General features: G+C 42.1%; 1 protein-coding gene across 2 annotated transcripts in view; it reads left to right on the top strand.

Annotated features, from left to right (window-relative positions):
- LOC144682617 (SH2 domain-containing protein 1A-like) overlaps window positions 1-13,471 on the top strand; it is a 62,134-nt gene that overhangs the window by 7,112 nt on the left and 41,551 nt on the right. The gene's annotated exons all lie outside the window — the stretch shown is intronic.

Genomic DNA, 13,471 nt, shown 5'->3' with positions numbered 1-13,471 from the left:
TTCTATGAGATTCCCCCCTCATTCTTCTGAACTCCAGCGAATATAATCCTAATCGACTCAATCTCTCCTCATATGTCAGTCCTGCCATCCCAGGAATCAGTCTGGTAAACCTACGCTGCACTCCCTCTATAGCAAGTACATCTTTCCTCAGATAAGACCAAAACTGCACACAATAGTTGTGGTTTTACCAAGGCCCTGTAAAATTGCAGCAAGACATCCCTGTTCCTGTACTTGAATCGTCTGGCTATGAAGGCCAATGTACCATTTGCCTCCTTTACCGCCTGCTGCACCTGCATGCTTACCTTCAGCGACTGGTGTACAAGGACACCCAGGTCTTGTTGCACATTCCCCTCTCTCAATTTATAGCCATTCAGATAATAATCTGCCTTCCTGTTTTTGCTACCAAAATGGATAACCTCACATTTATCCACATTATACTGCATCTGCCATGCATTTGCCCACTCACTCAGCTTGTCCAAATCACACTGAAGCATCTCTGTGTCATCTGCAAATTTGGAGATATTACATTTAGTTCCCTCATTTAAATCATTAATATATATTGTGAATAGCTGGGGTCCCAGCACCGATCCCTGTGGTACCCCACTAGTCACTGCCTGCCATTCGGAAAAGGACCTGTTTATTCTTACTCTTTGTTTCTTGTCTGCCAACCAGTTTTCTATCCATCTCAATACACTACCCCCAATCCCATGCGCTTTAATTTTACACGCCAATCTCTTATGTGGGACTTTGTCGAAAGCCTTCTGAAAGTCCAAATAAACCACATCCACTGGCTCCCCCTCATCAACTCCACTAGTTACATCCTCAAAAAACTCCAGTAGATTTGTCAAGCATGATTTCTCTTTCATAAACCCATGCTGACTTTGTCCGATTCTGCCACTCTTTTCCACGTGCTCAGCTATTAAATCTTTTATAATGGACTCTAGAATTTTCCCCACTACCAATGTCAGGCTGACTGGTCTATAATTCTCTGTTTTCTCTCTGCCTCCTTTTTTTAAAAAAAAATTTTTTTTTAAGGGGCAAAAATGAAAACACCTTACAAAAAAAGGGTAAAGGTTGGTCTAGAGCAATGCAAGCTATTCAAATCTTGAAGTTACCAGTGGGATTAATTGATCCTGACATTTGGTTCAGAGTTTAAAGATGTTGTTAACATGATGCTCCTATTTGGTGCAATGTTACAATCGATTGAGCAAAGACACCAAGCATTCACTTTCATGCTCAGTTATTGTTTGCATCGTGGGCTTGTGGTACTCCACTTAACATAATCTGCACAGCCCATGAGCTATATATAACAACACAGAACAAGTACTCATTAGTACTGGTAGACTGTATTTAACATCAGTTTGACTCTATGTCCCCTTTTGCTTAATTTACAAATTATTGCTTTTTGCAAGCTTAGACTTTTGAGAGAATGGTTGTCCCAACAAGGTCAATGTACCGTGGTGGTTGTGAAAAACATATGAACATATGAATTAGGAGCAGGAGTAGGCCATTCAGCTCCTCGAGTCTGCTCCTCCATTCAATAAAATCAAGGCTGATCTGATGGTGGCCTCAACACTTACCCACCTACCCTCGAAACCCTATGACTCCCTTGTTAATCAAGAATCTATCTATGTCTGCCTTAAAAACATTCATTGATGCTGCATCTCCCACTCTTTGGGAAGAGAGTTCCACAGGCTCATGGCCCTCTGAGAGAAAAGTATTTCCTCACCTCTGTCTTAAATGGGAGACCCTTTATTCTTAAATTGTGTCCCCGAGTTCTGGTGTCTCCCACAAGGGGAAACATCCTTTCAGCATCCACTTTGTCAAGCCCCCTGAGGATCTTTGTTTCAATAAGATCACTTCTCATTTTCCTAAACTCTAATAGATACAGGCCCAAATTGTCCAACATTTCCTTATAAGAAACACCTTCATCCCAGGTGTAAGTTAAGTGAACCATCTCTGAACTGCTTCTAATGCAATTATGTCCTTTCTTAAATAAGGAGACCAAAACTGCACACTGTACTGTACATGTGGTCTCGCCAACGCCCTGTACAACTAACAAAACATCCCTACCTTTATATTCCATTCCCCCTGCAATAAACAACAACATTCCATTTGCCTTCCTAATCACATGCTGTACTGCACGTTAATTTATCATGATTCATGTACCAGGACACACAAATCCCTCTGTACCTCAGTTTTTTAAATTAAAAATATACTTAATTCATAAAATATCTGGAAGAACATTACAAAACATTTCAAAATCGCCATCACAAAAAGTACAATCAGCTTCAACTTTTACACATGGATCACGAGGTGTATCAATACAATCAATGAATATTACCATCATTTCAATATGGTCATTACAGACAATCAGACAATGGTATTGGAGTTATCAACATACATCATGTTACACTCTTGAGGTGCTTCAATACAATTATAATACAATTAGTATTCAATGCATACATTCATTTTCTGCAATTTCTCTTCATTTAAATAATATGCTGCTTTTCAATTCTTCTTGCCAAAGCGGACATGTTCATATTTTCCCACAATATACTCCATCTGGCAAATTTTTGCCCACTCTCTTAAATTTCTTTGCAGACCCCTTATGTTCTTTTCACACCTTACTTTCCTACCTATCTTTGTGTCATTAGCAAATTTAGCAACTATAATTTTGGTCCTTTCATCCAAATCATGGTTATAGGCTGTAAATAGTTGAAGCCCCAGCACGGATCCCTGTGGCACTCCACTCATCATACCTTGCCAATCTGAATATAATCCATTTATGCCTACGGTCTGTTTCCTGTTAGCTAACCAATCTTCTATCCATGCTAATATGTTACCCCCTACACCATGATCTCTTATTTTGTGTGGTAACCTTTGATGTGGCACCTTGTCAAACACCTTCCGGAAATCTAAGTACACCACATACAGGCCCCTCTTTATCCACGTTGCTTGCTACTTCTGCAAATAACTCTAATAAATTAGTCAAACATGTTTTCCCTTTCTCAAAACCATGTTGGCTCTACCTGATGCATTTTCTAACTGTCCAGTTATAACCTCCTTAGTAATAGATTCTAGCATTTTCCCTATTAACTGGCCTGTAGTTTCCTGCTTTATGTCTCCCTCCTTTCTTGAATAGAAAATACAAAATACATTCGCTGTTTTCTGATCTAATGGCACCTTTCCAGAATTTAGGGAATTTTGGAAAATCAAAACCAATGTATCTACTATCTCAGCAGCCACTTCTTTTAAGACCCTGGGATGAAGTCTTTCAGGAGCTGGGGATTTGTCAGCTTTTAGTTCTAATAATTTTCCCCGGTGATTGTAACTGTTTAAAGTTCCTCGCTCCCTTTCACCTGTTGACTTGCAATTATTTCTGGGATGTTTTATGTACCCTCCTACAAGAAGATATGCAAAATATCTGTTCAATTCATCCGCCATTTCCTTATTTTCCATTATTAATTCCCCCAACTCACTCTAGACCAGCGTTCGCTTGAGATACTGTTTTCTTTTTTAAATACCTGAAGAAACTCTTTCTATATATTTTTATATTTCTAGCTAGCTTTCTCTCGTGCTTTAATTTCTCCCTCCGTATTATTCTTTTAGTCATTCTTTGCTGTTTTTAATATTCTGTCCAATCTTCTGACCTGCCCCTAACCTTTACTGGATTGTATGCTTTTTCTTTCAATTTGATACTATTTAACTTCCTCAGTTAGCCATGGCTGGTGTGTCCTTCCCCTAAAGTCTTTCTTTCTCACTGAAATGTATCCTTGCTCAGTATTATGAAATATCTCCTTAAATGTCAGCCACTGCATCTCTATTGACCTATTCCCAGTTCACTTTAGCTAGCTCTATCTTCATACCCTGATAATTGCCTTTATTTAAGTTTAAAACAATAGTTTTAGACCCACTCTCTCTCCCTCAAATTGAATGTTAAAATTCAAACATGTTATAATCCTGCTACCTAGGGGCACCTTTATTATGAGGTCATTAATTAATCCTGTCATGTTCCACATTCCCAGATCTAGAATAGCCTGCTCTCTGGTTGGCTGCAGAACGTGCTGCTCTAAGAAACAATCCTGAAAACACTCTATGAACTCACCTTCCAGGCTACCCTTGCCAATCTGATTCATCCAATCTATATGTAGATTAAAATCACCCATGATTATCATTATACCTTTGTCACAAACTCCTATTATTTATTTCTGTATATCCTTTCCTACAGTGTGGTTACTGTTAGGGAGCCCACAAACTACTCCCACAAGTGACTTCCTACCTTTACTATTTCTTATCTTGATCCAAACTGATTCTACTTCTTGATCTTTAGAACTAAGGTCACCCTTCTCTAATGTACTAATGTCATCCTGAATCAACCGAGCTATCCCTGTACCTTTTCCTAGCTTCCTGTCCTTCTGAAATGTCATGTACCCTTGAATATTCAGGTCCAAGCCATTGTCAGCTTTTACTGTCTCCATAATCATGGCAGATGTCTCTTTCTTGGGGCTTTGTTTTGTGTACAGACACCAGACTGCACTTGCGGGTAGGTGGGGGGATTTTAATATTAGTTTACAGTTAAAACAAAAGTTGGCCACAAGTAACCTGTTGCAGGATGTTTATACTAGACTCTGAGGTTGACTGATATTAACAGGAAGAAAGCACTTTGTAGATCATTTCACCTCCCCTGCACCTTCCAAAGCAGTTCGTCGTTACTCGTACTTTTTAAGTGTAATTGTTGTTATGCAGGCCAAGGTCGCAGCCAACATGGCACAGCAAGATGCCACAGACACCAATGAAATAAATAGTCAGTTAATCTGTTCATCAGAAAAAAAACTTGGAATTTCATGTATGGACACCAAAACTAAAGCAGGATATTATTAACAGAAGGCATTAAGGGAAATGGGACAAAGGTTAAATATTTTAAATATAAAGGTTAAATATGGAGTTAGGTCCCAGATTAGTCATGATCTCTTTGAATGATGGAACATACTTGAGGGGCTAAATTCCTGTTCCTGTATTCCTATAATATACTCCAGTCCCTATCAGTCCTCTTGTGGTAAAATTTGAAAACAGCGCACGTGAACACTTTCCACATCCACCAATGAAAAATACTTGAATCTCGCAGGTATATAATACTCCAAATCCAAACTTCAGAACGACAGGCTTGTTACAGAGACAAAGCATGTTTTAAACAGAGAAAGACAGGCATTTCTTGCTGGCTTCTTCTGACATGGATACATAAGTTTACTTCTCAAAAGAGCAGTGGCCTTAAAGGGACAGGCCAATTTACAAACAGCGCCATTTAAGCGGCTAAATATCAGAACTGAACTTTGAATTACCTCAGAGCATCGCCATGGGAGATCAGCTAGTGTATATAAAATTCTAGCAGTACTGGTAGACTGTATTTAACATCAATTTGACTCTTATGTCCCCTTTTGCTTAATTTACAAGTTCCTGCTTTTTGAAAGCTTAGACTTTTGGGGGAAGGGTTGCCCCAACAAGTTGACATTGGTGGTTGTGGAAAGCTTATACTGTTTCCACAATTGCGGCAGATGTCTCTTCTGGGGGCTTTGTTTTGTGCACGGACACCCAACTGCACTCACCAGGGTCGGGCGTCATGGGGTGGGGGAGGGGGCAGCAGGGCAACTGTACTCAACATTTAACATCCTTCTGATGTCAGAAATTCTTCCCTTAATAACCTGGCCTCTGGCCAGGGACAGGAGCTGGAATTTACAAGCAACCACCAAACTATAGACGTTTTCTTCAACAGTGAGCCTTGAACTAACTGCAGGGCCTGCCTGTTTGAATTAATGAGTTGATGGCGACCTTTAAGAGATAGGGATGATTAAGCATAGCTCAAATTTAGGAGCTAAACATAGTAAGGTGCTGCAGATAACAGACATCTCCTCCACCCATGATTGTCACAACAGATCAGACCATGCCTTTTTATTTAGTAAATGATTTCAGTGGGGGAATAATTCATGTCTGGTCATATGAAAACCACAGTCAACCTCTCATGAAGTCAGACGGTCTTTAGAGATATTCAAATAGGGTCCAATCAATAGAATAACTTTGAGTTTGAGTTTTGAGTTGGAAATAAGTAAGATTTAAATTACCAGTGCTACCAGAAGCCTTAATACCAAAATAATTTCTAGTTCTGTCTCTTCTGTGGAGGTATTTGTTATTAAGTCTTTACATGTTTTTTTTATCAAAAGCAAATAAAATATCATAGGTCAGATTATTATCCCACTCCTGCTTTATCCCCACCCTGTTTTCCATTGGGTTTGGTGACCAGCGCAAGGAAACCACTCGATTCTGCAACGATTTGCTCTTCATCTGCTTTTAAATGGATATGACAGGATTCATAGATGAACAATAAAATATTCCATGAATGGATCTTGAAACACAAGGGATAACAATCTTTATTAAAAAAAAAAGAGTTTGGTAGCACTCTCAAGAAATGTGAATGCAGCTAAGTTGTAGTTGTTTTGTGTTATGGATGCCATAGTTCACAGGTACCAGAAAACTAACAGTTGGGATTCGGAGCATGATATGACAAAGTTGACAGTAGCCAACAGATTATTGGTTCACACACATAGCAGTCCAGTTAAATATAATGTACCAATCCCTGGCCTGTCAACCCTCCTAATGTTCATGATTAATTTTCGAACAACTTAAATCAACAACAGGGACTGAGTCAAATTCAACTTTTTTCAAAGGCCCAGAGCTCTTTTGTTGCTATCCTGCATTCTTTATTAAAAATAGAGAGTTGATGTACTGTTTAGATCACTGAGTTGCCTTGGGTAAGAAGTAGGATGCAGATGGCATTGCCTGTGGCTATGAAGGTGACCGTGGCCATAACGTTTATGCATCAATATCCTTCCAGGCTGGAACAGACAATATTTGCAAAAGCTTGCTGTCCCTTCTTGCACTTAGGCTCTATATTCCAAGACAGCAGAATACATTCCATTTTCTCTTGCCAGAGAGAAGCAGGCAGAGCAAGCACACAACTTTGCAAGGATTGCAGGCTTCTCCATGCTGCAGGGTGTCACTGACAGCATGCATTGTCATGTTGCGGGTGGTGCATGTCGACTCTGAGATGTACTGCAACTAAAAGAGATTCCACTGCCTCAACGTGTAGCTGGTATGTGGCCATATGCATAGCATTATGCAAGTTGGTGCCTGGTATCCTGGAATCAATCATGATGCTTTCATTCTGTGGTAGTCCATGGTGCCATCTGCATTTGAACAGCTATGGCAAGCCGTGACAGAGGCTGGCTACTGGATGGCAAGGGCTATTTGGTGACGACATGGCTGATGAGTCTTGTGTGTAACCCATGCACATGTAGGCGGTGTGCACACAAAAAAGCCATGCTACCAAACAAAATGTGATTGAACAGACTGTTGGGAGTCCTGAAGCAACCATTCTGCTGCCTGGGGGTGCCCTGCAGTACTCTGAAGAGCAGCTGCCAAGATTCATGGAGGTCTGCTGCATGTTGCACAACCTTAACATCATGAGGGCACTGCCCTTACACCAGCTATGCAGCAATATACTGCGGAGCAGGAGGAGGGGCAAGAAGAAGAGGAGGAAAAGGGGAGGTGGCAAAACTGATGCCCCTTTCTGGCCAGGCTACCTGTGAATGGTTCACCCCAAAGTAATACCAGTAAAGAGAACCCCAATTCCCCATTCACCAACAGTCCCATACTTTACCTTCCCTCTGTTAGTGGCCATTACAATCCTCATGGCCAAATGCAAAAATAAAAGCAATTACAAAATAAACATTCCATACTAAATTTATGAATCAAACCATGTCATATTGCAGATGAACATCAAATAATCAGGCTTGTGCATTCCCTTGGTGTTTGTCTTCTGTGTGCCTTTGCCTGTCCCAGTGCTCCTCTGAGGTGCTACCCAAATGGTTGCAGCAGGATTGGTGGAAGACTGCTGACTTTTGGTTGACCCTGCAGGCTGTCTTTGAACAGCACTGGGCTTGGGCGCCCTGGCTTTGGGCTGCACCATTATGACATGTGCAGTATTAGCCTGGGCTGGCTGGATGACCAGCAACAGCAACTGGCAGAGTGGCAGTGATGGGAGCAGGAATGCTGTCATCCTGATAGAGGACACCAAGTGTGTCCATGGAGCCACTGCCATTCCCCAGGATTGGTGCCCAAGCAATCCTAGTAATCGGTTGGAGCACAGGTTGCTGGACAGATGTGACATCCTGCAAGCCCATTTGAACATTGATATCTGCAGCCGTGATGGCAGCAGTCCGAACTTGTGTGGCAGCAAGCTGTCCTTGTATTGCAGAAGCCTGAGCTTTTCGTTACAGCAGCCAGACATTGGGTGGTTTCTGCTTGTGCTGCAATGGAAACTGAGACATTGACCATTGAACACTATATCATGCCTGGGTTGTGCTAATGGAATTGCCAACCACTCCCCTACTGGAAAAGACGGGTTCCAAGCCCTGTGCAAAGTCGGCGCCAGCCTTCTCCATGTTCCTTAACATTGCATGTGGCTTTCTGGCAGGCCTGCCAATGCACCAAGCATTTCAGTGGGCACATTTCTTCTGGATGCCACACCATCAAAGTGTTCATCTGAGTCCTCTGCAGCAGAACCCATGTTCAAAACCTTGCCCTCTTGGGAACAGACATCTCTGCTATCTTGGTGCTGTGGCCCGGTTGCAGGTCACTTGTACCCAGTGTCTCGCTTCTAAGTTATACTCTAAATTATGTGCAGTGCCAGGATCTGACCTGGTAGCTTCGAGTCTGAGAGCAAGTGATGGTGTTTCTTCTTCATCACTGTCTTCCTGTTCTTCCACCTCTTTCTCTTCCACCTGTGTGGCCAGGTGGCAGTTCTTGGGTATCAGAAAAGAGAAGGGCACAAGGGTAGGATTGTGATCTGGTGGAAAGTACACCACCTGCAACTTGTAAATCAGCAGAGAATGTGGGATGAGGGGGAAGTGGAATGGAGAGGAGGATTAGGTGTGAAAATGCTATCATCTTCTATTGTTTCAGCCCTGACTCTGAGCCACAGCCTCAGCAACAGCGGCTTCAATATTGGCTAGCACCATTCTCCTCCATGGGGTTAAGGACATGCAACTGCACTTGTCCCGGCTGGTTAGCACCTGCTGCCTTCAGTTGTGTGTCCCTTGTGCTGCAGCAGAGAGGGAAGTGCTTTAGTGAGTGTGGTGCATTTGGGTGAAGTGGCTGCCATGGTTGAATAGCTGACAGTGTGTGCAAGCTGAGAGATGTGCAAGCTGAGAGATGTGGGCATGAGGCTTGCAGCAGTGCTACTTGTGTAAGCATGGGGCAAAACTATGAATGTTGGGTCTGAGTCATGGTGGATCGATGATGGTGTTGGTAGGTGGGTGATGGGTGGATGTGGTGAATTGAGCAATGTGTGAGTCTAATGACGCAGTTGGTGGAATATAGGATTTGGAGACACATTCTCTGATCTTGACCACTCGCGTAAGATCATCGAATTTTTTAACCCCCTGCATCCAGGTTCTTATGGCTGAATCCCTGGCATTGACTACCGTACTACTTGGTCCTGCTGCCTTCGCATAATTGTCTGGAGGGCCTCCTGGGCCCTGTGGATAAATCACATCTCTCCTCCTATTCACTTCCTCCAAGATGCCCAGTGCATTATTTGAGAACCTTGGGCATGCTGTCTCCCCTCTTGCTCCATTGTTCACTCTTCTTCCTGTTGCGACGCCCTACCCAGCCGTCCAGCACCTGCTGCAGAATGCACCTCCCCTCTAGGAAGTGCAGGCCGGCATTACGTGGTTCAGGTTAACCTTAAGTGGTTCTAGCCTCACAGAAACTTGGACCCCTGCTGAGGTGTGCAGCCACTCAACAGTGCTGCCTGCACGCAGAGTCAGGCGAATCAGCAGTAAGCACAAGCTTGCTGTGCATCAGAAGGATTGAGCACAGGCTAATACCACATCATAATCTCTGCATCCATTTTCGGCTATTGAGTTTTTCCCCCTTTTATATCGTGTTAAAAAACATCTGGTTAAGTATTAAAAGCAAAAACAGAATTGCCTGGAAAAACTCAGCAGGTCTGGCAGCATCGGTGGAGAAGAAAAGAGTTGACGTTTCGAGTCCAACATGACCCTTCAACAGAACTGAAGTATAGTTAGGAGAGGGGTGAAATATAAGCTGGTTTAAGGTGGGGGGTGGGGAGAGAGAAGTTGAGGGTGGGGTGGTTGTGGGGACAAGCAAGCAGTGATAGGAGCAGATAATCAAAAGATGTCACAGACAAAAGGATCAAAGAGGTGTTGAAGGTGGTGATATTATCTAAGAAAAGTGCTAATTAAGAATGGATGGCAGGACACTCAAGGTACAGCTCTAGTGGGGGTGGGGTGGAAAGACTGACAGGGTATTGGTTGTAGATTAAAAAATAATGGAAATAGGTGGGAAAAGAAGAATCTATATAAATTATTGAAAAAAAAAACAAACAAAAGGGAGGGGGAAGAAACGGGGGTGGGGGTGGTGGGGAGGGGGAGTTTAAGATCTAAAGTTGTTGAATTCAATATTCAGCCCGGAAGGCTGTAAAGTGCCTAGTCAGAAGATGAGGTGCTGTTCCTCCAGTTTGCGTTGGGCTTCACTGGAACAATATAGCACGCCAAGGACAGACATGTGGGCAAGAGAGCAGGGTGGTGTGTTAAAATGGCAAGCGACAGGGAGGTTTGGGTCTTTCTTGTGGACAGACCGTGCAAAGCGGTTTTTATCTCTGTAAGTATCAAAAGCACTCACTTCCGTCTCCCTGCACTCACTGCAGGGAGATTGCAAGTGACACAGGGGGCGTCAAGAAAGTTTTCAGCAGAGGAAACAAGCTGAAAAACTGCACTCTCTTTGTCTTCCGTCTCTCAACCCCCATCAGCATAACTTCACATTACATACAGATACCTTGCATCGAATTCTAGAAATAAAAATAAATTAAAATTACCTTGACTACTCCCTATTGGATCAATACAATGATTTACTGTCATATTGTAATATTTAACCTTTGGTTTGTGTTATGACCAGGGGAGAAGGAGTGAGCTGGCTCCTCGCTATTCAACCTCTTCAGTTGGTCACAACAAAGGATTATGTTTCCTTTTCACGAGGATATGCCTTTTTCAAAGCAGAATGCATTTAACTAGTTATGCATTGAGCCAATCAAAGGAGGTTTTCTTGAGTTAAATAAAGAAGATTTATTAATTACTAAACCTGATGAAAAAAAAAATAAATACGTGACATCACACACGCACAGGGATCAGAAATGAGGGGAGTTAAAGTCCAATAAAAAAAGTTGAAAGAATATACAGTTAAATGTCCTTTGATTTTCCTTGAGATGTAGACTTTGAATGTTGTGGCCAATTTAGGTCAGCTGGTTCCTTGGATACAGTCAGATGTAGAAGATGCTACAATCATTGAGATTTCGTTTTGCTCTTAGTTTTCTGATAGTTGATTTCTTGAACTGGTGCCGCACACCTTTTCCCAAAAGTGAGAGACAGGGCGAGAGTGCAGTTTTTCAGCTTGTTTCCTCTGCTGAAAACTTTCTTGACCCTCCCTGTGTCACTTGCAATCTCCCTGCAGTGGCTGCAGGCTGATCTGTTATACTTCACCCATTGTGTATTTCTAAGGGGTTTTAGTGGGTCTATCTGTGGTGGCCATTGTTTTAATATCCAGTACTTTTCATTTTAATGTCTCTTTCTTAGACGGTGATGAGGTTTGATGGATCCGAAGGTTTGTTTGTTTTTCACCTTCACCTCGGAAGGTGGCCTTGCATTTTAAGTAGTTTGTTCCGTCTCATTTTAAATTGCAAAATTTCCAGTCAGTTGAAAGTTTCAAAACCATTTTTTCAAAATTAAAGAGGTATAGCCTCATGACATTTGCATAATTTGGTGAAAGCCATTAAATGCTTAATTACCACAGATCGATTGCAGAGAACCCAATGCAGTGAAACCTCATAAAGCCACACTGATTCATATCAAAAATACTAAGCATCAGAAATGTAAAAGCTTGTTTCTAGTGAGAAACAGATACAATCACACATTCATTTCTTGATCAGATTTGCATTTCTGTTGTATTTTTTGAAAAATAAATTTACAAACGTTTTAATAATAACCTTGCACTTTGTAAATTGAAGAAATGCTTCAGTAATACATATTGTTTCAATTAATTATCTGTACAACCCTAACTCCCCTTCAGCTGTGATCAACTTTTAACAAACAAAAACCTATTCTATTAAAGCTGAAAGGGCCTTTAAACAACAGGTTAAGGATTCTAGCATAAAAGCAAAAAACTGCAGATGCTGGAAATCCAAAACAAAAACAAAAATACCTGGAAAAACTCTGCAGGTCTGGCAGCATCTGCGGAGAGGAGCACAGTTAACGTTTCGAGTCCGAATGACCCTTCAACAGAACAGTTCTGTTGAAGGGTCATTTGGACTCGAAACGTTAACTGTGCTCCTCTGCGCAGATGCTGCCAGACCTGCAGAGTTTTTCCAGGTATTTTTGTTTTTGTTTTAGGTTAAGGATTCTGTTAAGCTGTGAACAGAAACGGATGTGGTAAGTGTTATTGATGTCCCTCATGGCTTCATTTCAAGGCCAAAGCATTCCAAATGGCATCATGTTAAATTCTTTCCATTGTGTTGCTCAAAGGGACTCCAAAACAAATTCAGTTCTTCAAAGAAATCATCTTATTTCAAAGAAATCCCCTCCTGTTTATATTACATAGTCTAGCTGATTCGCCCAGTGCTCAGCTCTTCAGGATTCTGTTCCCCTCTGAATCACAACTGTTCTCAAGACCACGCCTCCCAAATTGCAAGTAGATATCTCAAAAAAAATATTTTATGTCTTCCCAAATTCAACCTGCCAAAATGCGACAACAGGCATAACATTTTTCTTGGAAAAGGTTTCTAAATGTGGACGTGGTGTATATGGATTTTCAAAAGGCATTTGATACAGTGCCACACAACAGACTTGTGAGCAAAAATTCTAGGGGCAGGATCTTCCGGTCGGCGAGCGGGTGGAACTCCCGACGTCACCCCGCGACATTTCCATTTTCAGGTCGGCGGGGGCGCAGCAGAGTCAGCTGCATGCCCCACCAACCCGTCAACAGCCTGTTGAGGCCATTGAAAAAGTAATTAAGGTTGTTAATGGACCTGACCGTCCAACCTTGAGGTTGGCGGGCAGGTCGGGAGCCCTGGCGGGCTTCGGAAAAAGCATGAAACCTCATCCACGGGTGAGATGAGGTTTCATGAGGGTATTTAAATCTTTTAAGAAAGGCTTCAATAAAACTTATGGACACGTCCCAACTCATGTGATAGTGTCACATGAGGGGACGTGGCAGGGAAAATTTTTAAACATATTCAATAAAAGTTTTAAATCGGAGCTGATCTCCCTGAGGTAGCACTTTACTGAGCTCGCATTGTATTCAACTATAGGCATTTCCAGTACTTGAAGAACAAGTCACAGTG

Source organism: Cetorhinus maximus, chromosome 7 (genome assembly GCF_964194155.1).
Source record: "Cetorhinus maximus chromosome 7, sCetMax3.hap1.1, whole genome shotgun sequence".
Classification (NCBI taxonomy): domain Eukaryota; kingdom Metazoa; phylum Chordata; class Chondrichthyes; order Lamniformes; family Cetorhinidae; genus Cetorhinus; species Cetorhinus maximus.
The sequence above is the reverse complement of the archived record's forward strand: the minus strand, read 5'-3'. Positions and strand labels throughout refer to the sequence as shown.